The following is a 27,007-nucleotide window of genomic DNA, read 5'->3' as shown; positions in this document are numbered from 1 at the left end:
ATTTTCATCAAGAGCATTCCAGCAAAACAAACATGTAGCCTGATATATTTAGATTAACTTATACATGTTTATATGAGTATAAATGATCAAATGATGATTAGCCTAACCATACCCTATAAACATGTATAGATTCCCTCTACAAAATGACTAAGCCTATACTTGTTTTTCAGCACCAATGACTAAAGGCTTCCTCTACAGGACCTTTAGCAGACAAAACAGGGACTGCCAGTCACCAGAAGCTTAAAAAGACAGTTCTATTATAACAGTCACATGGGTCATTTTACTGCTATTTCCAACTCGTTTCCAGTCATAAAGATTTCCTTCTCTTCATTCTATAAGACAGGGAATAGAAGAATGTTTCCATATGGCTACAGGCTTAGGAATGCTATGGGTTGTCAGAGTAGAGCATTCTGGTCACTCTTGGCTACATGGTATTTTTCCAAGGCAGCTTGTTCAGAGACTAGATGATGGTGGTAAATATAGTTCTTACAAGTCTCAGTAGAGCTAGAAGATAATACATTGTTCTGAAATCAACTTGGAAATTATCATTCCTGGCTTCATTAACATTGTGTGTTCCTCAAGCTTTTATATTGAATGCTGCTTTCTGGCAGGGGATGCTGTGTCCTTGAAGTGGTAGACGCTTCTGAGGCATGAACTAAAAAATCCTTAAATATGAGGCAAAATAAACATTCTTTCTTTGAGTTGGTCCTTCCAGTATTTTGGTCATAGCCACACAAAAGCAGTCCTCACAGTAAGTCATTAATATCTTTGCATATACAAACCTTATCATTAACATGTTGCCTGAGAACAAAGATTACCTCCATGCCCTTCATGCGGTGTGCAAAGAGTATAAACTAAAACAAATGCAATCACTTTGGAAGACTGAAGCTTAAGACAGAATATCCAGCACTGGATGATTACTGGAATCTGAATTATTAGGCAAGGATCGGCCATTTAATTCTTGGGGATTATTATAGTCCAAACAGGGATGCTTGTTTGCAAAATACTAATAGTGGTGAAATTTAGCAAGTCTCTCTACAAAGTTTGTAATTAAATGACAAGATTCATAGAAACTCCAGAAGGAAAATCACAGGCATGGAAACCCAAGAGGAACATTATGTAAACCTAGTATGTTAAAAGAAAATAACTGTGAGCTTCCATGTTGCTTTTCCAGAAGGCAATTTGGAATGTGTTTATGTTTATTTGATGTTTATTAACATCTGGTCTTGAGAATTATAACAAGGAATCTTCATAAAGTGCAGGATTTTCCTCTTTCTGTTACTACATTGCTTATACATGATTGATAGAGATTATATAAAATATAAGTCCTTGGGTTGTTTAGCATATCTTATGCTCTAACAGTAATGGATTTGAGGCTTCATGTCTACCTGGTTATTGAACATAATACCTTAGAACTAAGAAACCTAATTTCTAAGATAATGCAGCTCTGTCCAAAATGCCAAGTACATCATAAGTAGATAATTGCTATTACTCACGATACTAAGTAGAATACATAAACATGAAGAAAACATGGCTTTTTATTGATTCATAATAGCATTCTAGAGCGAAGACATTCTGAAAAGCGGTTTTGAAGGTCATAAGAGTATGATGCAAAGCCATAGAGCACAGGATCAGTTAAACCACTACTTCACTAGACTGAAGCAAGTAAACAGCAAAGCATGGAAGATGTGCCCCTTTCGTCTCTTCCCTAAGCCACGACTACCCATCAGTCTCCCACTACTCTTAGTAAAAACTTCAGGGAAAGCAGAACACGACATCTGTGAAACTGAGTAAGTCACCCAAAGTGACTGGCTATGGTCAATACTCATGAGTAAAGAAAGTAGCATGATGGGTCCTAGAAGATAGGCCCCAAAGAACATTCTGGAGAGAATGATAAGAGTTATAGGTCAGAGTGCTGGAATGCACAACATGTGTTTGGGGTTTTTTGTTTGTTTCTTTCTTTCTTTATTTGTTTGGTTAGCTTTTGTTTTGGGGGGGGTTGTTTATTTTTTTTTGTTTTGTTTTTGGTTTTGGTTTTTATTTTTGTTTGTTTTTTTGTAGATGCAGAGAGCTTATCCTGACATAAATTGTTGGTGATTCAGACTCAAAGAAATAAGAAGCTAACTTGAAGAGCTGGAGAGTTGGCTCAGTAGTTAAGAGCATTGACTGCTCTTCCAGAGGTCCTGAGTTCAATTCCCAGAAACCACATGATGGCTCACAACCATCTGCAATGGGATCCCATCCCCTCTTCTGGTGTGTCTGAAGACTGCAACAGTGTACTCACTTATTACAAGACTATTTTTTAAAAAGTGGTGGCACAAAAGAAGACATGCAGTGGGCTGGGAGAGTGGATGTACCTGAAATAGAATGACCTCTGCAAGTTTGAGGAAGTATTGTGGCATTCACTGTGAGGACACTCTTGTCAGTAGGAATGGGGACAGGCTGCTGTTGGGGGAGGCATTGAACTGCTTTACAAAGTTCAATTTGACATAAAAGTTTGAATAAGGCCAACCAACCTATCCATAGTCACATGAAATTTTCAAATTATACCTAAAATTACCATAACAGTTTTCTATATTATTATCTAACAGAATTATCTATTTAATTCTCTGTACAGATAATTTGAAATTGCCTAAACCCTTTCTTCTTTTAAAAAATTGTGTTTTTTAATTTTTAGAGATTATACTAGGGTTCCATCATTTTTTCCTTCTCCTTTTCCGCCACCCAAGCCATACCATATAGCCCTCCTTGGAATTCATAGCTTCTTTAGTTTCATCTTTTATTAATGGTTAAGAACTTCCTGGTGTTTTGCACATTTATGATGTCACGATTCTAACCTTCAGCTTTAAAGTTACTAGGACAAGTCTCAGTGGATATCAGACCTTACAACAATTTCATCCATCAGAATCCTTTGAAGGGAATGGAAACTGAAAATGCTTTGGACGTGGATTGAAAGATGTATTCAAGTTTCAAACAGAAACCACTTCTAACTCACATGGAAATTCACATAGACACCACATATACAATTCTCAGGGGTCTGGCATAGGGTGGTGTTGTCACATAAAAAGGGAATTTGGATTTGCGGACATTAACTCTAACTGGAACAGCCCTGATTTTAACCTCTACCCTTCTGTTCCTTCTTTTTTTTTTTTTAATTAGGTATTTTCTTCATTTACATTTCAAATGCTATCCCAAAAGTCCCCCATACCCTCACCCCAAGTCCCCCATACCCTCCGCCCCACTCACCTACAGACCCACTCCTGCTTCTTGGCCCTGGAGTTCCCCTGTACTGAGGCATATGAAGTTTGCAAGACCAAGGGGCCTCTCTTCCCAATGATGGCCAACTAGGTCATCTTCTGCTACAGATGCAGGTAGAGATACGAGCTCTGGGAGTACTGGTTATTTCATATTGTTGTTCCACCTATAGGGCTGCAGACCCCTTCAGCTCCTTGGGTACTTTCTCTAGCTTCTCCATTGGGGGCCCTGAGTTCCATCCAGTACCTGACTGTGAGCATCCACTTCTGTGTTTGCCATGCCCTGGCATAGCATCACAAGAGACAGCTATATCAGGGTCCTTTCAGCAAAATCTTGCTGGCATATGCAAAGGTGTCAGCTTTGGAGGCTGATTATGAGATGGATACCCGGGAGTGGCAGACTCTAGATGGTCCATCCTTTTTGTCTCAGCTCCAAACTTTGTCTCTGTAACTCCTTCCATGGGTGTTTTGTTCCCAATTCTAAGAAGGGGCAAAGTGTCCACACTTTGGTCTTCATTCTTCTTGAGTTTCATGTGTTTTGCAAATTGTATCTTGTATCGTGGGTATTCTAAGTTTCTCGGCTAATATCCACTTATCAGTGAGAACATATCATGTGAATTCTTTTGTGATTGGGTTACCTCACTCAGGATGATACCATCCAGGTCCATCCATTTGCCTAGGAATTTCGTAAATTCATTCTTTTTAATAGCTGAGTAGTACTCCATTGTGTAAATGTACCACATTTTCTGTATCCATTCCTCTGTTGAGGGGCAACTGTCTGAGTTCTTTCCAGGTTCTGGCTATTATAAATAAGGCTGCTATGAACATAGTGGAGCATATGTCCTATTACCACTTGGAATATCTTCTGGATATATGCCCAGGAGAGGTATTGTGGGACCCTCCAGTAGTACAATGTAAAATTTTCTGAGGAAGCACCAAACTGATTTCCAGAGTGGTTGTAGAAGCTTGCAATCCGGGGCGCCATCTTGGTTCCGGGACTCCACAGAACTTAGGAAATTAGACTGAACAGGTGAGAGGGTGCGCCACAGAACCGGACAGCTTCTGGGACAGGCGGAGGCACAGAGCCGCTGAGGCAGGACCCTTTGCGGGCCGCAGACAGCCGGCCACCGTCCGGACCAGAGGACAGGTGTCCGCCTGGTTCGAAAGGCAGCCTCAGCCTAAGGAGCAGCGGGCGCCATCTTGGTTCCGGGACTCCGCAGAACTTAGGAAATTAGTCTGCACAGGTGAGAGTCTGCACCACAGAAGCTGACAGCTTCTGGTACCTGCCAAAGCAACACAGCTTCTGAGAAAGGTCCTGTTTTGGGCCTTCTTCTTCGGCCAGGAGGAGGTCCAAGCACAAGATATCTGCGCACCTTCCCTGTAAGAGAGCTTGCCAGCAGAGAGTGCTCTGAGCACTGAAACTCAGAGGAGAGAATCTGTCTCCCAGGTCTGCTGATAGACGGTAACAGAATCACCAGAAGAACAATCTCTAAACAGAGTCAACTATAACTACTAACTCCAGAGATTACCAGATGGCGAAAGGTAAACGTAGGAATCTTACTAACAGGAACCAAGACCACTCGCCATCATCAGAACCCAGCACTCCCACTTCGCCCAGTCCAGGGCACCCCAACACACCCGAAAACCTAGACCCAGATTTAAAAGCATATCTCATGAGGATGGTAGAGGACATCAAGAAGGACATTAATAACTCACTTAAAGAAATACAGGAGAACACTGCTAAAGAGTTACAAGTCCTTAAAGAAAAACAGTAAAACAAAATCAAACAGGTAGAAGTCCTTACAGAAAAAGAGGAAAAAACATAAAAACAGGTGATGGAAATGAACAAAACCATACTAGACCTAAAAAGGGAAGTAGACACAATAAAGAAAACTCAAAGTGAGGCAACACTGGAGTTAGAAACCCTAGGAAAGAAATCTAGAACCATAGATTTGAGCATCAGCAACAGAATACAAGAGATGGAAGAGAGAATCTCAGGTGCAGAAGATTCCATAGAGAACATCGGCACAACAATCAAAGAAAATGGAAAATGCAAAAAGATCCTAACTCAAAATATCCAGGAAATCCAGGACACAATGAGAAAACCAAACCTACGGATAATAGGAATTGATGAGAATGAAGATTTTCAACTTAAAGGGCCAGCTAATATCTTCAACAAAATAATAGAAGAAAACTTCCCAAACATAAAGAAAGAGATGCCCATGATCATACAAGAAGCCTACAGAACTCCAAATAGACTGGACCAGAAAAGAAATTCCTCCCGACACATAATAATCAGAACATCAAATGCACTAAATAAAGATAGAATACTAAAAGCAGTAAGGGAAAAAGGTCAAGTAACATATAAAGGCAAGCCTATCAGAATTACACCAGATTTTTCACCAGAGACTATGAAAGCCAGAAGATCCTGGACAGATGTTATACAGACACTAAGAGAACACAAATTCCAGCCCAGGCTACTATACCCAGCCAAACTCTCAATTACCATAGATGGAGAAACCAAAGTATTCCACGACAAAACCAAATTCACACATTATCTCTCCACGAATCCAGCCCTTCAAAGGATAACAGAAAAAAACCAATACAAGAACGGGAACAACGCCCTAGAAAAAACAAGAAGGTAATCCCTCAACAAACCTAAAAGATGACAGCCACAAGAACAGAATGCCAACTTTAACAACAAAAATAAAAGGAAGCAACAATTACTTTTCCTTAATATCTCTTAATATCAATGGTCTCAACACCCCAATAAAAAGACATAGACTAACAAACTGGCTACACAAACAAGACCCAACATGTTGCTGCTTACAGGAAACTCATCTCAGAGAAAAAGATAGACACTACCTCAGAATGAAAGGCTGGAAAACAATTTTCCAAGCAAATGGTATGAAGAAACAAGCTGGTGTAGCCATCCTAATATCTGATAAGATTGACTTCCAACCCAAAGTCATCAAAAAAGACAAGGAGGGGCACTTCATTCTCATCAAAGGTAAAATCCTCCAAGAGGAACTCTCAATTCTGAATATCTATGCTCCAAATACAAGGGCAGCCACATTCATTAAAGAAACTTTAGTAAAACTCAAAGCACACATTGCACCTCACACAATAATAGTGGGAGACTTCAACACACCACTTTCACCAATGGACAGATCATGGAAACAGAAACTAAATAGGGACACAGTGAAACTAACAAAAGTGATGAAACAAATGAATATGACAGATATCTACAGAACATTTTATCCTAAAACAAAAGGATATACCTTCTTCTCAGCACCTCATGGGACCTTCTCCAAAATTGACCACATAATAGGTCACAAAACAGGCCTCAACAGATTCAAATATATGGAAATTGTCCCATGTATCCTATCAGATCACCATGCACTAAGGCTGATCTTCAATAACAACATAAATAATAGAAAGCCAACATTCACGTGGAAACTGAACAACACTCTTCTCAATGATACCTTGGTCAAGGAAGGAATAAAGAAACAAATTAAGGACTTCTTAGAGTTCAATGAAAATGAAGCCACAACATACCCAAACTTATGGGACACAATGAAAGCATTTCTAAGAGGAAAACTCATAGCTCTGAGTGCCTCCAAAAAGAAACTAGAGAGAGCATACATTAGCAGCTTGACAACACACCTAAAAGCTCTAGAACAAAAGGAAGCAAATGCACCCAAAAGGAGTAGACGGCAGGAAATAATCAAACTCAGGGGCGAAATCAACCAAGTGGAAACAAGAAGAACTATTCAGAGAATCAACCAATCGAGGAGCTTGTTCTTTGAGAAAATCAACAAGATAGACAAACCATTAGCCAGACTCACTAGAGGGCACAGGGAAAGCATTCTAATTAACAAAATCAGGAATGAAAAGGGAGACATAACAACAGATCCCGAAGAAATCCAAAAAACCATCAGATCCTTCTACAAAAGTCTATACTCAACAAAACTGGAGAACCTGGATGAAATGGAGAAGTTTCTAGACAGATACCAGGTGCCAAAGTTGAATCAAGATCAGCCCGATATCCCCCAAAGAAATAGAAGCAGTCATTAATAGTCTCCCAACCAAAAAAAGCCCAGGACCAGATGGGTTTAGTGCAGATTTCTATCAGACCTTCAAAGAAGATCTAATCCCAGTTCTTCACAAACTATTCCACAAAATAGAAACAGAAGGTACTCTACCCAACTCATTCTATGAAGCCACAATTACTCTGATACCTAAACCACAAAAAGACCCCAAAAAGATAGAGAACTTTAGACCAATATCCCTTATGAATATTGATGCAAAAATCCTCAATAAAGTTCTTGCTAACCGAATCCAAGAACACATCAAAACAATCATCCATCCTGACCAAGTAGGTTTCATCCCAGGGATGCAGGGATGGTTCAATATACGGAAATCCATCAACGTAATCCAGTATATAAACAAACTCAAAGACAAAAACCACATGATCATCTCGTTAGATGCCGAGAAAGCATTTGACAAAATCCAACACCCATTCATGATAAAAGTCTTGGAAAGATCAGGAATTCAAGGCCCATACCTAAACATGATAAAAGCAATCTACAGCAAACCAGTAGCCAGCATCAAAGTAAATGGTGAGAAGCTTGAAGCAATCCCACTAAAATCAGGGACTAGACAAGGCTGTCCACTCTCTCCCTACCTATTCAACATTGTACTTGAAGTCCTAGCCAGAGCAATTTGACAACAAAAGGAGATCAAGGGGATAAAAATTGGAAAGGAAGAAGTCAAAATATCACTTTTTGCAGATGATACGATAGTATATATAAGTGACCCTAAAAATTCCACCAGAGAACTCCTAAGCCTGATAAACAGCTTCAGTGAAGTAGCTGGATATAAAATAAACTCAAACAAGTCAATGGCCTTTCTCTACACAAAGGACAAACAGGCTGAGAAAGAAATTAGGGAAACAACACCCTTCTCAATAGCCACAAATAATATAAAACACCTAGGCGTGACTCTAACTAAGGAAGTGAAAGATCTCTATGACAAGAACTTCAAGTCTCTGAAGAAGGAAATTAAAGAAGATCTCAGAAGATGGAAAGATCTCCCATGCTCATGGATTGGCAGGATCAATATAGTAAAAATGGCTATCTTGCCAAAAGCAATCTACAGATTCAATGCAATCCCCATCAAAATTCCAACTCAGTTCTTCAACGAATTAGAAAGGGCAATCGGCCAGATTCATCTGGAATAACAAAAAACCTAGGATAGCAAAAACTCTTCTCAAGGATAGAAGAACCTCTGGTGGAATCACCATGCCCGACCTAAAGATGTACTACAGAGCAATTGTGATAAAAACTGCATGGTACTGGTATAGTGACAGACAAGTAGACCAATGGAACAGAACTGAAGACCCAGAGATGAACCCACACACCTATGGTCACTTGATCTTTGACAAGGGAGCTAAAACCATCCAGTGGAAAAAAGACAGCATTTTCAACAAATGGTGGTGGCACAACTGGCTGTTATCATGTAGAAGATTTCGAATTGATCCAGTACTATCTCCTTGTACTAAGGTCAAATCTAAGTGGATTAAGGATCTCCACATAAAACCAGAGACACTGAAACTTATAGAAGAGAAAGTAGGGAAAAGCCTCGAAGATATGGGTACAGGGGAAAAATTCCTGAATACAACAACAATGGCTTGTGCTGTAAGATCGAGAATCGATAAATGGGACCTCATAAAATTGCAAAGCTTCTGCAAGGCAAAAGACACCATCAATAAGACAAAAAGACCACCAACAGATTGGGAAAGGATCTTTACCTATCCCAAATCGGACAGGGGACTAATATCCAATATATATAAAGAAGTCAAGAAGGTAGACTCCATAAAATCAAATAACCTCATTAAAAAATGGGGCTCAGAACTGAACAAAGATTTCTCACCCGAGGAATACCGAATGGCAGAGAAGCACCTGAAAAAATGTTCAACATCTTTAATCATCAGGGAAATGCAAATCAAAACAACCCTGAGATTCCATCTCACACCAGTCAGAATGGCTAAGATCAAAAATTCAGGTGACAGCAGATGCTGGTGTCGATGTGGAGAAAGAGGAACACTCCTCCATTGTTGGTGGAATTGCAAACTTGTACAACCACTCTGGAAATCAGTCTGGCGGTTCCTCAGAAATTTGGACATAGTACTACCGGAAGATCCAGCAATACCTCTTCTGGGCATATATCCAGAAGATGCCCCAACCGATAAGAAGGACACATGCTCCACTATGTTCATAGCAGCCTTATTTATAATAGCCAGAAGCTGGAAAGAACACAGATGTCCCTCAACAGAGGAATGGATACAAAAAATGTGGTACATCTACACAATGGAGTACTACTCAGCTATTAAAAAGAATGAATTTATGAAATTCCTAGCCAAATGGATGGACCTGGAGGGCATCATCCTGAGTGAGGTAACCCAATCACAAAGGAACTCTCACAATATATACTCACTGATAAGTGGATATTAGCCCAGAAACTTAGGATACCTAAGATATAAGATATAATTTGCTAAAAACATTAAACCCAAGAGAACGAAGACCGAAGTGTGGACACTTTGCCCCCTCTTAGAATAGGAAACAAAACACCCATGGAAGGAGTTACAGAGACAAAATTTGGAAGTGTGACGAAAGAATGGACCATCTAGTGATTGCCATATCCAGAGATCCATCCCATGATCAGCTTCCAAACGCTGACACCATTGCATACACTAGCAAGATTTTGCTGAAAGGACCCAGATATAGCTGTCTCTTGTGAGACTATGCCAGGGCCTAGCAAACACAGAAGTGGATGCTCACAGTCAGCTATTGAATGGACCACAGTGCCCCCAATGGAGGAACTAGAGAAAGCACCCAAGGAACTAAAGGGAACTGCAACCCTATAGGTGGAACAACAATATGAACTAAGCAGTACCCCGGAGCTCTTGTCTCTAGCTGCATATGTATCAAAAGATGGCCTAGTCGGCCATCACTGGAAAGAGAGGCCCATTGGACTTGCCAACTTCATATGCCCCAGTACAGGGGAATACCAGGGCCAAAAAGGGGGAGTGGGTGGGTAGGGGAGTTGTGGGGGGGGGTATGGGGACTTTTGGTATAGCATTGGAAATGTAAATGAGCTAAATACCTATTAAAATGGAAAAAAAAAATGAAGCTTGCAATCCCACCAACAATGGAGAAGTGTTCCTCTTTCTCCACATCCTCGCCAGCATCTGCTCTCACCTGAATTTTTGATCTTAGCCATTTGACTGGTGTGAGATGGAATCTCAGGGTTGTTTTGATTTGCATTTCCCTGATGATTAAGGATGATGAACATTTTTTCAGGTGCTTCTCAGCATTCGGTATTCCTCAGGTGAGAATCCTTGTTTAGCTCTGAGCCCCATTTTTTAATGGGGTTATTTGATTTTCTGGAGTCTACCTTCTTGAGTTCTTTATATATATTGGATATTAGCGCCCTATCTGATTTAGGATAGGTAAAGATACTTTCCCAATCTGTTGGTGGCCTTTATGTCTTATTGACGGTGTCTTTTGCCTTACAGAAGCTTTGCAGTTTTATGAGGTTCCATTTGTCAATTCTTGATCTTTCAGCACAAGCCATTGGTGTTCTATTCAGGAATTTTTCCCCTGTGCCCATATCTTCAAGGCTTTTCCCCACTTTCTCCTCAATAAGTTTCAGTGTCTCTGGTTTTATGTGGAGTTCCTTGATCCACTTAGATTAGACCTTAGTACAAGGAGATAGGAATGGATCAATTCGCATTCTTCTACATGATAACCACCAGTTGTGCCACCACCATTTGTTGAAAATGCTGTCTTTTTTCCACTGGATGGTTTTAGCTCCCTTGTCAAAGATCAAATGACCATAAGTGTGTGGGTTCATTTCTGGGTCTTCAATTCTATTCTTTTGGTCTGCTTGTCTGTCGCTATACGAGGACCATGCAGTTTTTTTTTTTTCATTTTTTATTAGGTATTTAGCTCATTTGACCATGCAGTTTTTATCACAATTGCTCTGTAGTACAGCTTTAGGTCAGGCATGGTGATTCCACCAGAGGTTCTTTTATCATTGAGAAGAGTTTTTGCTATCCAAGGTTTTTTGTTATTCCAGATGAATTTGCAAGTTGCCCTTTCTAACTTGTTGAAGAATTGAGTTGGAATTTTGATGGGGATTGCATTGAATCTGTAGATTGCTTTTGGAAAGATAGCCATTTTTACTATATTGATCCTGCCAATCCATGAGCCTGGGAGATCTTTCCATCTTCTGAGATCTTCTTTGATTAGTTTCTTCAGAGACTTAAAGTCCTTATCATACAGATCTTTCACTTCCTTAGCGTCACCCCAAGGTATTTTATATTATTTGTGACTATTGTGAAGGGTGCTGTTTCCCTAATTTCTTTCTCTGCCTGTTTATCCTTTGTGTAGAGAAAGGCCATTGACTTGAGTTAATTTTATATCCAGCTACTGCACTGCAGCTGTTTATCAGGTTTAGGAGTTCTCTGGTGGAATTTTTAGGATCACTTATATATACTATCATATCATCTGGAAATAGTGGTATTTTTACTCCTTCCTTTCCAATTTGTATCCCCTTGATGTCCTTTTGTTGTCAAATTGCTCTGGCTAGGACTTCTAGTACTATGTTGAATAGGTAGGGAGAAAGTGGGCAGCTTTGTCTAGTCCCTGATTTTAGTGGGATTGCTTCAAGCTTCTCACCATTTACTTTGTTTGATGTTGGGTATTTGTTTCCTGTAGATTGCTTTTATCATGTTTAGGTATGGGCCTTGAATTCCAAGACTTTCATCATGAATGGGTGTTGGATTTTGTCAAATGCTTTCTCAGCATCTAAAGAGATGATCATGTGATTTTTGTCTCTGAGTTTGTTTATATAGTGGATTACATTGATGGATTTCTGTATATTAAACCATCCCTGCATCCCTGGAATAAAACCTACTTGGTCAGGATGGATGATCTTTTTTATGTGTTTTTGTGTTCTGTTAGCAAGAATTTTATTTAGTACTTTTGCATTGATAATGGAAATTGGTCTGAAGTTCTTTATCTTTGTTGGGTCTTTCTGTGGTTTAGGTATCAGAGTAATTGTGGCTTCATAGAATGAGTTGGGTAGAGTACCTTCTGTTTCTATTTTGTGGAATAGTTTGTGAAGAACTGGGATTAGATCTTCTTTGAAGGTCTGATAGAAATCTGCACTAAACCCATCTGGTCCTGGGCTTTTTTTGGTTGGGAGACTATTAATGACTGCTTCTATTTCTTTGGGGGATATCGGGCTGATCTTGATTCAACTTTGGCACCTGGTATCTGTCTAGAAACTTCTCCATTTCATTTAGGTTTTCCAGTTTTGTTGAGTATAGCCTTTTGTAGAAGGATCTGATGGTGTTATTGATTTCTTCAGGATCTGTTGTTATGTCTCCCATTTCATATCTGATTTTGTCAATTAGGATGCTGTCCCTGTGCCCTCTAGTGAGTCTGGCTAAGGGTTTATCTATCTTGTTGATTTTCTCAAAGAACCAGCTCCTTGTTTGTTTGATTCTTAGAATAGTTCTTCTTTCCACTTGATTGATTTTGCCCCTGAGTTTGATTATTTCCTGCCATCTTCTCCTCTTCGGTGAATTTGCTTCCTTTTGTTCTAGAGCTTTTAGGTGTGTTGTCAAGCTGCTAGTGTGTGCTCTCTCTAGTTTCTTTTTGGTCACACTCAGGGCTATGAGTTTTCCTCTTAGAAATGCTTTCATTCTGTCCCATAAGTTTGGTATGTTGTGGCTTCATTTTCATTGAACTCTTTCATTTCTTTCTTTATTCCTTCCTTGACCAAGGTATCATTGAGGAGAGTGTTGTTCAGTTTCCACGTGAATGTTGGCTTTCTATTATTTATATTATTATTGAAGATCAGCCTTAGTCCATGGTGATCTGATAGGATGCATGGGACAATTTCAATATTTTTTATCTGGTGAGGCCTGTTTTGTGACCAATTATATGTTCAATTTTTGAGGTTTCATGATTTGCTGAGAAGAATGTATATCCTTTTGTTTCAGGGTAAAATGTTTTGTAGATATCTGTTTGCCACACACACACTCTAGTGAATTCTGCTTGACAGGCTGAGAAGCCTAAAAGCCACTCATGAGGCAAAGAGTTTCACAGAAACTCACCTCCTCGAGTTTTGGCGTTATCATTTACCCATATACTCATATCTTATTCCCGTGTTAGTCTGGTGTATGGAAAAATTCTGTTATAGTTAAGTCTTCCCAGTGTTCCAAGGTCCCAGAAGCCACCAAGCTTGCAAGCTTACAATCCTGTAAGAATGCAGTAAGGAAGTTAACCTATTCAGTAACTAATTAAGCATTACAAAAGACAGAGCCAGTAGCTCAGAGCTGGTCTACTAAGGATAGTAGCAAATCTCACCCAAACAAGGGACTACCAAAATAGAGCCAGGGAATCCCACTGAGAAAGAAATCTTCAGTACAGGCTACATTGCATATTAGAAGCAAGTTGGTAAATTCTTCTGACAAATGCTTACACTCATGTAAGAATTTAGCAAGGCCTAGGAAATGGGGGAGGGGGGGTTAGTTATTGCATTATTCATGAGGCCTGCCAAGAACAGAACCCCATGGTGCTAGCCTTCACATGGTTCAAAGCTATAGCACTAGAGTGTGAAATCCTTACCTGTCACTAAGCTGACCCTAGGCAGGACTGCTTTATCTTTACTGTAAACATCTACCTGGTTCCTGTAAATACTTTTGAAGTCATTCCTTTATTTTATATCAGGTAACTTCAATGTACTTTGCCTGCTGTGACTTCTGACCCCTTGTATTTTCTGTACTATATAAGGCTGATGTTCACTTTGTGACATTACATTCAGATTCTACACAATCTTGCGTGTTGGTCTGTCTGTCACCCGCTGACTCTTTGCCCACCTGCCACAGAGACCCGTTCCACGCAGACAAAAAGACCCTGAGGGTCTGCTGCATCTGTTAAATCCATTTCTTCCATAACTTCTTGTTAGCTTCAAAGTGGCTCTGTTTAATTTCTGTTTCCACAATCAGTCCATTGATGAAAGTGGGGTGTTAAAGTCTCCCACTATTATTGTGTGAGGTGCAATCTGTGCTTTGAGCTTTACTAAAGTTTCTTTAATGAATGTGACTGCCCTTGCATTTGGAGCAAAGATATTCAGAATTGAGAGTTCCTCTTGGAAGATTTTAACTTTGATGAGTATGAAGTGTTACTCCTTGTCTTTTTTGATAACTTTGGGTTGGAAGTCGATTTTATTCGATATTAGAATGGCTACTCCAGCTTGTCTCTTCAGACCATTTACTTAGAAAAATTTTTTCCTGCCTTTGACTCTGAGGTACTGTCTGTGTTTTATCTGAGATGGGCTTCCTGTAAGCAGCAAAATGTTGGGTCCTGTTTCTGTAGCCAGTCCATTAGTCTATGTCTTTTTATTGGGGAATTGAGTCCATTGATATTAAGAGATATTAAGGAAAAGTAATTGTTCCTTCCTATTATTTTTGTTGTTAGTGTTGGCATTCTGTTCTTGTGACTGTCTTCTTTTAGGTTTGTTGAAGGATTACTTTCTTGCTTTTTCTAGGGTGTAGCTTCTGTCCTTGTATTGTTTTTTTTTCTGTTATTATCCTTTGAAGGGCTTTGTTTGTGGAAAGATATTGTGTGGATTTGGTTTTGTCATGGAATACTTTGGTTTCTCCATCTATGGTAATTGAAAGTTTGGCTGGGTATAGTAGCCTGCACTGGCATTTATGTTCTCTTAGTGTCTGTATAACATCTGTCCAGGATCTTCTGGCTTTCACAGTCTCTGGTGAGAAGTCTGGTGTAACTCTAACAGGCCTGCCTTTATATGTTACTTGACCTTTTTCCCTTACTGCTTTTAATATTCTATCTTTATTTAGTGCATTCGTTGTTCTGATTATTATGTGTCGGGAGGAATTTCTTTTCTGGCCCTGTCTATTTGGAGTTCTGTTGGCTTCTTGTATGTTCATGAGCATCTCTTTCTTTAGGTTAGGGGGGTTTTCTTCTATAATTTTGTTGAAGATATTTGCTGGCCCTTTAAGTTGAAAAATCTTCATTCTCATCTACCCCTATAACCCATAGGTTATAAAACCATAGGTTTGGTCTTGTCATTGTGTCCTGGATTTCCTGGATGTTTTGAGATAGGATCCTTTTGCGTTTTGCATTTTCTTTGATTGTTGTGCTCATGTTCTCTATGGAATCTTCTGCACCTGAGATTCTCTCTTCCATCTCTTGTATTCTATTGCTGATGCTCACATCTGTGGTTCCAGATTTCTTTCCTAGGGTTTCTATCTCCAGTGTTGTCTCACTTTGGGTTTTCTTCATTGTTTCTACTTCCCTTTTTAGGTCTCGTATGGTTTTGTTCAATTCCATCACCTGTTTGGTTGTATTTTCCTATTTTTCTTTAAGGACTTCTACCTATTTAGCAGTGTTCTCCTGTATTCCTTTAAGTGAGTTATTAAAGTCCTTCTTGATGTCCTCTACCATCATCATGAGATATGCTGTTAAATCCAAGTCTATCTTTTTGGGTGTGTTGGGGTATCCAGGACTGGCTGAGGTGGGAGTGCTCGGTTCTGATGATGGTGAGTGGTCTTGGTTTCTGTTAGTAAGATTCTTACGCTTGCCTTTAGCCATCTGGTAATCTCTGGAGTTAGTTGTTATAGTTTTCTCTGTTTTGAGCTTGTTCCTCCCATGATTCTGTTAGCCTCTGTCAGCATACCTGGGAGATTAATTCTCTCCTGAGTGGTCAGAGTACTCTCTGCAGGTGAGCTCTCCTCTTGCAGGGAAGGTGCACAGATATCTGGCATTCATATCTGCCTCCTGACTGAAGATGAAGGCCCAAAACAGGGCCTGCCCCAGAAGCTGTGTCGCTTTTGCCTGTCCCAGAAGCTGTGTACCTTCTGTAGTGCACACTCTCACCTGCGCAGACTTGTGTCTCAGAGATCCGGGATCCAAGATGGCTCCCTTAGGTGCTCTGGCAAAGCCCTCCCGGGCAGGCCTTTTTGTTTTTTTAGTGTAATAATATATATCATATCTCCCATTTTAATCATTTTAAAATGTTCAACTGGTAGGCAAAAATAAGAGCTTGGGATGAGGAAAGGAAAGGAAGAAACATTGCAATTAAAATGCAATCTCAAAATAAAAACAAAACAAAACAACGACAAAAAAATCTTTGGTGTGGGGCTGGAGACAACATTTGCTCAGACCATAATAAGGTAGAGCTCAGATCCTCTGCTGCCAAACCTAGCAGTTGGAAAAAAAAAACATAAAAATATAAACAACAATAACAATAAAAAGGAAACTTGTCCTTACATTCTCTTCACATTTGAATTTATATGACCCTCTATTTCTTAAGATTGTAGCTATACCTTGACCCTTTAGTGTAGTTATTTTGGGGTTTCTCTGTTATAATTCATATAAAAATATATGAATATTTTGTCTGTTTCACATTAAAGCCTTCTGAGTTTGTGTGCACTCCTTCGCTTACCATAAATTTATACTTTGCCATACTTTCCCCTCCCTAAGTTTTTTTGGTTTTGTCTTTTTCAGAGCCAAGGACCAAACTCAGTACCAAACTTCTGGCCTTGTGCTTAAGGCAAGCAACTCAACCGTTGAGCTGAATCCTTAACCCATTACTCACAGTTCTGTGTTGTATTGGTTATATCATGTTTCATAGTAGTCATTACCATCTCTTCCCAGAAGTCTTTTGTCCCCAGCTTACATCCTTGAACATGACTTAATGTTTAAGTCCTCACTGTTAGACCAAGAACCTGCTTCACTCCTTTTAGAACTCCTTTTAGATACAATTGTGTTACAGGGCATCATGGGAGCCAGAGATCTAACCACACTTTCTGGAGCCTTGGTCCCTATCCTTCTGCAGGTAGTGTAGAATGAGCTAATAAATACTTCCCTATCTGTGTGTCTATAAGCCAGCCTGGCTTGATTCCCATGCCGAATCAGTCTCTTTCTCATCTGGTGCTTCCACACCATGCATCCCTCATGGTGAGGTCGTTTAGTATCTTAGAGCACCCATGCCTTTGAGAAACTTCTAACTTTGAAGAATTCCCTTTGTTCTCAGACTCTTCCTTCTTGAGCTTAGGAAACCTCTTTGGTAGGATCTGGAATTAGGTCCCCCCTGTGGTGGCTGGTGTTCTTGAAGAACCTGTTTACGTGAGGTACATCTCCACACCAGTTTTAAAGAACTAGCTCCCAAGTGTGCTGTAGTTCATGCTCATGCTCCCTCCTCCCTCCCCCTGTCTCTCACATCCTGTAGTTTGTGTCACTATGACAGGATTTCTTAAGTGGAATCACAAGATCGTTATCTATGTATCTGCCTTGCTGTACTTAGTGCAACCTTTCTAGGGCCCAGGCATATTGGAGTGTATATCAAAATTCTATTCCTTTTCATAGACAAATATCCTTTACTTGAAATCCCTCTTTGCTCATTCACTCATCCCCTTGTTTCTGTGGTTTAGCTACATAAGTACTGTTGCGGTAAACAATGTCAAACAAACACCAACTCGAGTCCATCTTCCTCTCTTGAGTATAATGACTACAAGTGCAATTACTGGTTCTTTTGTAACTTTGTGATGACCTATTTGAGGCATCTCTACCTTTTTCACAGGAGGACCCTTTCACATCCTTCACGGGAGTCCCAGCTTTTCCACATCCTTGGTGCATGTGGTTTTCCTTTATCTGTTTCTTTGTTGTAGCTTTCCAAACATTTACACAGGAAGGAGCATCATGAGTTGATTTTCACCTCCCTAATCACGATATTTGTAAAGTTCGTGATCAGTAAGGCATGTTTCTCAGCATTCAGTTTTTGATAGTCTATCAAGTAAAGTAGACTCCTCTATATTCTTGCATCAATATTTCAAATGTGTTTTATTCATTCCATCTATTTTTAAAGTCTCTGTCCAGTTAAACATGTTTCTCAATGTTCATTTCTGGCATTTTAAGTAAAATGGAATACTTTATATTCTTGCATCAATAGTTTAAGTGTGCTTCATAGGCAAGAACAGCCTTGTTGACATTTGGTTTCTATTCTCAGTATATTCTAAAGCTGGAGGCAGTCACATCTTGACATAAACATGCAGTTGTGACTTGTAATAGACTGCAGATGTGTACTGGGCACATAAAAATTGGTAGTAGCAGAGAACATATAATGCCAAGACCATGTCAAAGTTCCTCAGAAACTTTCTTATTCACCTGTTTTGGAAATACATAACGTGTTTCTACTTCTCTGAGAGATATTTTAGACAATTCTCTTAAGGCTTTTCTCTAACATTCATGCTTTTAGTAAAAGATATATCACCTCATCTTTAAAATGTAGGGTTTTTTTTTTTATTTTAAAGCCCAAAAGCTCAGAATACCCAAGATACAATTCACAGACCATATGAAGCTCAAGAAGGAGGAAGACCAAAATGTGGATGCTTCAGTCCTTCTTAGAAGGGTGAACAAAATATTCACAGGAGGTAGACGGTGATAGGGGCTTGGGAGGAAGAGGAGGGAAGGTGGGCAGAATCAGGTATGGGAGGAGATGGGGATGATATACACATGGTCAAGATTTTAAACAGAGGTGTGTAACTATGAGGGATTGGGAGCTGGGATAGCCACCAGCAAGTCCCAGATACCAGGAAAGCAAGAGGCTCCCAGGACCCAAGAGGGATGCAATTAGCTGAAATGCCCAACAAAGGTGAGGGAGAGCCTGTAGAGACCATATCCAGAGTTTAGGCAAGGTTGAGGGATAGGGCCACATACTCATCTCCAAATTTTTAACCCAGAATGGCTCCTGTCTAAAGGAAATATAGGGACAAAGTGTGGAGCAGAGACTGAAGGAAAGAGTCCACGTGGGACTCTTCAAAGACTGTCCCACATGGGGATCCATTCCATATACAGTTACCAAACCCAGCCACTACTGTGGATGCCAAGACATGCTTGCTGACAGAAGCCTGGTGTAGCTGTCTTCTGAGAGGCTCTATCAGAGCCTTACTGATACAGATGTGGATGCTCACAGCTAAGCATTGGACTGAGCATGGGAACCCCAATGGAGGAGTTAGAGAAAGGATTGAAGGAGCTGAAGAAGTTTGCAACCCCATAGGAAGAACAACAATATCAATCAACTAGACCCCCTAGAGCTCCCAGGGACTAAACTAACAACCAAAGAGTATACACAGAGGGACCCATAGCTCTAGCCGCACACGTAGCAGAGGATAGCCTTATCTGATATCAATGGGAGGAGAGGCCCTTGGTCCTGTGAAGGCTCGATTCTCTACTGTAGGGGAATGCCAGGGCGGTGAGATGGAAGTTGGTGGGCGGGTGGGTAAGCACCCTCATAGAATCGGGGTAAGAAGGATGAGATAGGAGGGTTCCAGGGGATAACACTGGAAATGTAAATACATAAAATATCCAATAAAAAAAAGCAGCATAAGGGTATTCTATGGTCAGTACTTATTGTTGATTTGACAACTCTGCAGTCACCTAGGAGACAAGTCACTTGGCATACCTGTTAGAGATTACCTCTTTATTCCATTAATTAATTTATTCACTTAATGTCCCAGTCACAGCCCCCACCCCATCCTCTCCTCCTAGTCCCACTCAGTACCACTCCACCGTGGGACATCAAGCCATAGCAAGACTAAGTGCATCCTCTCTCACTGGTGCCCAAAGGGATCTAATGACAGGCAACAGAGTCAGAGACAGCCCCTACTCCAATTGTTAGGGGTTCCTCATGAAGACCAAGCTGTATATCTGCTAAATGTGTGAAGGAGACATAGGTCCAGCCTCTGCATGCTCTTTGGTCAGTGATTCAGTCTCTGTTGGCCCCCATGGATCAAGGTTATTTGTCTCTGTAGGTCTTGTGGTATCCTTGACCCCTCCATCTCTCTCAATCCTATCTCTGACTCTTCCACATGACCCCTTCACCCAAAATTTGTCCTGCCTACAAGATGCACAGGGATAAAGATGAAGCAGAGTTTGAGGGAACAGTCAATCTATGACTGTCCCAATTTGAGACCCATCCTATGGGAGAGAGCCCATTAATGATACTCTGCTATGCTTGCAGACAGGAACCTAGCATAACTCTCCTGAGAGGCTTCATCCAGCAGCTGATGGAAACAGATGCAGAGACCCACAGACAAACATCAGAGAGATTATCTTGATTAAATTATTTGAATTTGGAAGACATATAATAAAGAAGGGAGCTTTGTTAAGACTGGAGTTCTGGGCTGCATAATAAGGGAGTCGTAGCCTGAGCAGAGGTGTTCATGTCTCTGCTTCCTGGCTGGATGCAGTGTGACCCACTGCCTCAGGCTCCTGCAACATGACTTCCCTTCCCTCCCTTAAGTCACTTTTGTAGAAGACTTTGTCACAGCAATGAGAAAGCTAACTAATATAGATGTTATCTGCCCATAAATTTGTAAAGCACAAATAAAAATATTTTTCTAGCAGCTGGAGCCATGGCTCAGCTGTTAGGAACACCTTCTGCTCTTTCAGCAGACTTGGATCCTACATGACTGCTTACCAGCATCTCTAACTCCAGTTCTTGGAAATCTGATGATTTTCCAGACTCTGAAGGCACCAGGAACATAGACATACATGTAGGCAAACACTCACACACTTGAAATAATAACTGAAAATTTATTTTAAAAATAATTTTCTATCTTCAAGCTTCTCCATGTAGATTTTTATTGTTATTTTTCTTATGCTCAAAGTATAAAAATTAGATGTTATCATGCATAGCAACAAAAGAATTCATGATCATCCGTTAAACATAGGTACTATGATTCTAAAAATATAATATGTAGATCACCAGTTGATTAACCTATAATTTATGCACATAATAATTAAACTCTGTACTCAGAGTGGAGACATGTAGGTGATCTGTTTTTAATATAGTAGTAATGTGAAATTAACCGAAAGAATTTTGGTTTTTATAAATTACTTTCCATTAACGTACACATTCACTTGGCATTTAATAATGTGCTATTTCATCTGAGCAGAGAGAGTAAAATAGATAGCAGAGAGCGTGATTAAATTACTTGTGGCCTTACAGCATTGGCTTCTCATTTTGTGGCAATGTTCCATTAAAACTTCTATAAATAAGGCCCAATGGCATGTCCCTGGTTCTAAAGTAAGGGCCATTAAGGCTGAGAAGAGCCATCTTATCCCTGGGAGTTTTCCCTTACCTGTTTCCAGAATCCACACCCATACTCTCAGAAGCACAGACGAAGGGGTTGCTGGGAACTTGATGAGATCCTTATCAGGGATGGGAGGCAGAGACAGCTACCCCATTCCTAGCTTTAAACAGATAAGAATCCTGAAAAATGTAGACACAGAGTCTGTTTTTCCATGCATTTCTCCCAAACAGTTTGTGAAGTGTTGAGCTGGGTCAGGAGAAGACGATTCTGTAACAGTTCTAACTTTGGAAAACATGGATGTTCCTTGATAAGTTAAAGACATATAGTGTAGGAACATGTAAGAATGTCCTTCAGTATTTTACAAGAATGAATACCAACACTTACTTCCACTTTTATAGAATAAAAATTGACAGAACTTCACCAAAAAGATAGATCATAGTCATAAATAACTGGCCAAAGACTCTAGCCTAAACTATTCATAGTAGATCTTGAAAGTGTTGTAAACATCAGGATGTCATGACAGCATGTACACTCTTATTCAAGCAACAACAAAACTAATAAACACAGAAAACAAAAGTCACACTTAGAGTGGCCTCTGGCATCAGCTCCTGTAAGACAGTCACATAGAATTGTAAAGAACTTAACCTACAAAGTGGGATGAATAACCACACACACTTGCCTTTCCATGATGCTTCTAGAATATATCATTATAGAGAGAGGCAGGTAACAACCAAAGAACCCTCTGAACCACCGAGAAGGTTGACTCACTCAGGGAAATCCATTTGCCACTTTTCTGTTTCAGAAATAAACTCATCTGCAGTTCAAGCCTGGGAAACAAAGTCAGGTGATACACACCCCAGCCCTTCACTATTTTCTTGCCTTTTTTTTTTTTTGATATTTTCTTTATTTACATTTCAAATGCTATCCCAAAAGTACTCTATACCCTCCTACCCACCCACTCCTACTTCTTGGCCCTGGCATTCCCCTGTACTGAGGCATATAAAGTTTGCAATACCAAGGGGACTCTTCCCAGTGATGGCCGACTAGGCCATCTTCTGATACATATGCAGCTAGAGAAACAAGCTCTGGGGTTACTGGTTAGTTCATATTGTAGTTCCACCTATAGGGTTGCAGACCCCTTCAGCTCCTTGGGTACTTTCTCTAGCTCCTACTTTGGGGGCCCTGTTTTCCATCCTATAGATGACTGTGAGCATCCACTTCTGTATTTGCCAGGCATTGGCATAGCCTCATATGAGACAGCTATATCAGGGTCCCTTCAGCAAAATCTTGCTGGCATATGCAATAATGTCTGGGTTTGGTGGCTGATTATGGGATGGATCCCCAGGTGGGGTAGTCTCTGGATGGTCCATCCTTTTGTCTTAGCTCCAAACTTTGTCTCTGTAACTCCTTTCATGGGTATTTAGTTGCATTTCAGTGACCCAAGGGGTTCTGCTCTTAGGTAAGTGTGGGCTTTCCAAAGGAATCTGAGATAGTATAGACTCACTCACAGATACACGCTAAAAGTCTATTGGAAAACAGTGTGATAAAGACACAGCCCACTGTGGAATACCTGCACGGACTTCTGTCAAAGAGCAAAGAATAGAATATTTAGCCATAATACACTGTGCACATTTCTTATTGGAAAAAAAAAACAATCAAATCAAAACTCAAAGGTTCGAAGCATCTGCTGGACACACAGTCTGCCATCTCCCATCTTGCTAAATTACATGGATGCTGCTAACAGAACTATATTCATGTGATTTGATTGCTTTCGAGTTTGAAACAGGTATAGCAATGACTACAGTAAGCCCATCTTGTAACATGTATAGTAATGACTATATATCTTTCATTGTATTCATGTACTTCATGTTATGTTTCAAATATACTGCTAGAATTAACACTGAAAGATTGACTTTCATCTCTCCTCTCTGCTTTCAGGAAAAAAGCAAATAATACCTGTTTTACTATAGAAATAAAAACATGGAAGGCACTTCACACACAACAGGAAACCTGAGATTCTTACCAAGAATCTATTCCTTACTAGACTCATAGAGAATACCTTGCTTTTATCTGTGTGATCAGCTTTCACACACAGAGATTAATCATAACTCCAAGTTTCAAAAGCCTTTACTTACCAGCTGTCTATGATAACATTTTCCAGGTTCTTACACCTCTGGTCAGCATAAAAGCTTTCCAAATTCCACCGTACACCATCAAACTACAGTTGACAGCTTTGCACTCAATAGGTTCGAGTCAGGATCCTAAACTGGGCTCTGTTAAGCTGCATAAGGTTGCTGATACATGAGTACAGATAGGGAGAGTATGTCTATCATTTTGGCCATTGTCCCTGGTCTTTCCTAGGACACCATGTCCAAGTGAAAATAATAATTCAGCAATCTAGTTAGGGAGGGTAATCAAAGCTGCAAACTTATTACCAAAACAATATTATGCCAGTCACCTGTAAGAAATTGTATTGTCTAAAAGCAAAAGATGCACTTAATCAGCAGGTGAGCCAAAAATGATTATTTTTCAAATATGACTTTATGAGTTGCTATACAGATGAGAGCTATAATGACCCTTTTTTTTTCATTTGTACCACAGTGAATGTGTTACATGTAACACTAACACCCTGAGGTTCTGTGACACTACCTGGAACTTCAGTTATAGGAAGATAAATCAGAGAAGATTATTGACAAGAGAAGGGTATAGAACCATTAACCCTGTGTACCAACGCATTCAATATGAATCATAGCCCACCCCTACTTGAGTAACCTCCTAAAGCACATTAACTGAGTGAAAATAGAATTTCCTTCTGACTCCAACCCAGGAAAACACTACCATCCTACATAAAAACTAGTTTATATCCATGGTTGATTTATATATAAAAAAAACAAAAACAGAAATACAGATTAACATTTTTAATCTGGTGAAAATTTCACTTTAGTAAAAGCACAAATGTTCATCTTGTAAAAACCAATTTGTTATCATAATTGATTCAAAACTCTTGGCCAGAAATAAATGGAACTTAACTTCCTTTACCTGATGACAGAATTTAATAGTCACAGAAGCAAAAATAGGTGTATCCCTGCACTCTTGATAATATAATAAAACAAGAAAAGAATGTGATAAGGTATAAATATAAGATAAAACAGAAAAGCCATCATTATTGTCAAGTGATACTGTTAGCCTGACCAAAAATTGGTCATTGAATGGTGACTGAAAGCTCTTCCAAACCAGATAAAGTTGAAGGAAGCATGTGTGCTAGGAGAGACAGGCCAGGTCTGGAACCCTTCCTGGTAGACACAGAAAGCAGAAAGTATTAAACTCTGTTATGCTACAGAGAAAGCCATCATGCCTTGCCAGTCCCAAAATAACTCAACAAATCTCATTTTATTGTGTTCCTCATCTAACAAAGGGAACAGAGAAATGTTGTATAACACCTTAGGAAATTATTACATGGAAATTCTGAATAAAACCTTAATGACATTAAGACAAACAATGAGAATTCATGAGAAAAATAAAGTCATGGATCAGATGAAACTACAAAGCAATGCTTAAGTATTAGAGATTAATTTTAGTTTCCATTAAAAGAACTTAACAAGAAATGAAAACATTCCAAACAAATCAATGGAGATTTGTAAAAAAAAAAAATAGCAAAATGTAGAAAACAATTTTTCATTTTTAAAAGGATAAATTAGAAAAGTAAAAGATTCAGGAGAGACTGTAAAAGTCACAGGAAGGAAACAAATAGGAAAGAAGAAAATCAACAGAAGAAACCTTAAGGAAAAGTAGGAATTGAGAATTCTCTGCAATGGGCAGAATAATGACTTCCAAAGATGTCACCAACCTAATCCCTAAGACACATGAAAATGTTGCCTTGTACAGGGACTTTCTGGATGTGAGTCCATGAGGGGTACTCTACAGGGGTACAATAGATGCAGAGGTCAAAGCTGTTGAGCAAAGCCATGAGCCATGGAATTGAATCAGTCTCAAGATGCTGGAGGCAGGCCCAGCTGAAGGAAGTAGGTTAATAGAGGCCTCTATCATATCCTAGCCATTCCCTGTATTCCTGCCCCCCTACTTCCTACCTGCCAGGAAGGAAAGAACAGCCTCTATACATTGCTTTCACCTGTCCAATATTCTGTCCAAGCACATGGGGCAAGAGGACCACAGGCTAAACCATCTGAAACCATGATGCAAACCCAATACTTCTTCCTTTAAGTTGTTTGTAAGAAAGATGGCTCAGGCCAGGCATGGTGGCACACACCTTTAATCCCAGCACTTGGGAGGCATAGGCAGGTGGATTTCTGAGATTGAGGCCTGCCTGCTCTACAGAGTGAGTTCCAGGACAGCCAGAGAAACCCTGTCTCGAAAAACCAGAAAGAAAGAAAGAAAGAAAGAAAGAAAGAAAGAAAGAAAGAAAGAAAGAAAGAAAGAAAGAAAGAAAGAAAGAAAGAAAGAAAGAAAGAAAGGGGGCTGGAGAGATGGCTCAGTGGGTAAGAGCACCCAACTGCTCTTCCGAAGGTCCTGAGTTCAAATCCCAGCAACCACATGGTGGCTCACAACCATCCTTAATGAGATCTGACTCCCTCTTCTGGAGTGTCTGAAGACAGCTACAATGTACTTACATATAATAAAAATAAAATAAATTTTAAAAAAAAAAGAAAGAAAGAAAGAAAGAAAGAAAGAAAGAAAGAAAGAGGAAAAGGAAAAGGAAAGAAGAGAGAGAGAGAGGAAGGAAGGAAGGAAAGGAGGGAGGGAGGGAGGGGGAGAGAGAGAGAGAGAGAGAGAGAGAGAGAGAGAGAGAGAGAGAGAGAGAGAGAAAGAAAGAAAGAAAGAAAGAAAGAAAGAAAGAAAGAAAGAAAGAAAGAAAGAAAGAAAGAAAGAAAGATGGCTCAGTGTCTAAGAGCACTGGCTGCTCTTCTAGAGAACCCATTTGCTCACAACCATCTGTAATTCTTGCTCCAGAAGATCCAATGCCTTCTTCTGCCCTCTGCATGTATATGGTACACAGACAATTGTACACATATACACATACACATTTTTTAATGGAAAAGCCACCCTAAAAGTTGTCTAAGTCTTTTATCACAATAATAAAACTCAAGTCATACACATTAGACACAAAATGGAACACTGTTTTAAAAGATTTTAATGGGAGGAAAATAGGCAAAATGCTACATTCAACCTACAAGGACAACCCAAAGGGCCAATATATTGCTATAGAAAAGTAATGCCTAATTTTGCAATGGAGACATCAGAATTCTGAAAATGCCAAGATCATGTCATTTCTGCCAATAAAAGGCAAGCAGGAACAGAGAGAACCAGGGTGACAAAAAGGCCATGTGGACTGTACTTGTCAGTTCTAGAGGGACAGAGCTTCCTGAGCTGTTGGAGCCCAGGTGATTCCATCAAGAGCACCAGGTGCTGAATATAGTGCTGCAGGTGCTAGTACTTGGCCTGTAGTGTTTTTGGTTTTGATTCAATTTTCCTTGCCATCCCTAAGTATATGGACTTTGGGAAGTTGGGAAGGACTTGTAGGCCCTTTAGGAAGTGG

This window comes from Mus musculus, chromosome 10 (assembly GCF_000001635.26).
Source record: "Mus musculus strain C57BL/6J chromosome 10, GRCm38.p6 C57BL/6J".
Lineage (NCBI taxonomy): Eukaryota > Metazoa > Chordata > Mammalia > Rodentia > Muridae > Mus > Mus musculus.
The sequence above is the reverse complement of the archived record's forward strand: the minus strand, read 5'-3'. Positions refer to the sequence as shown.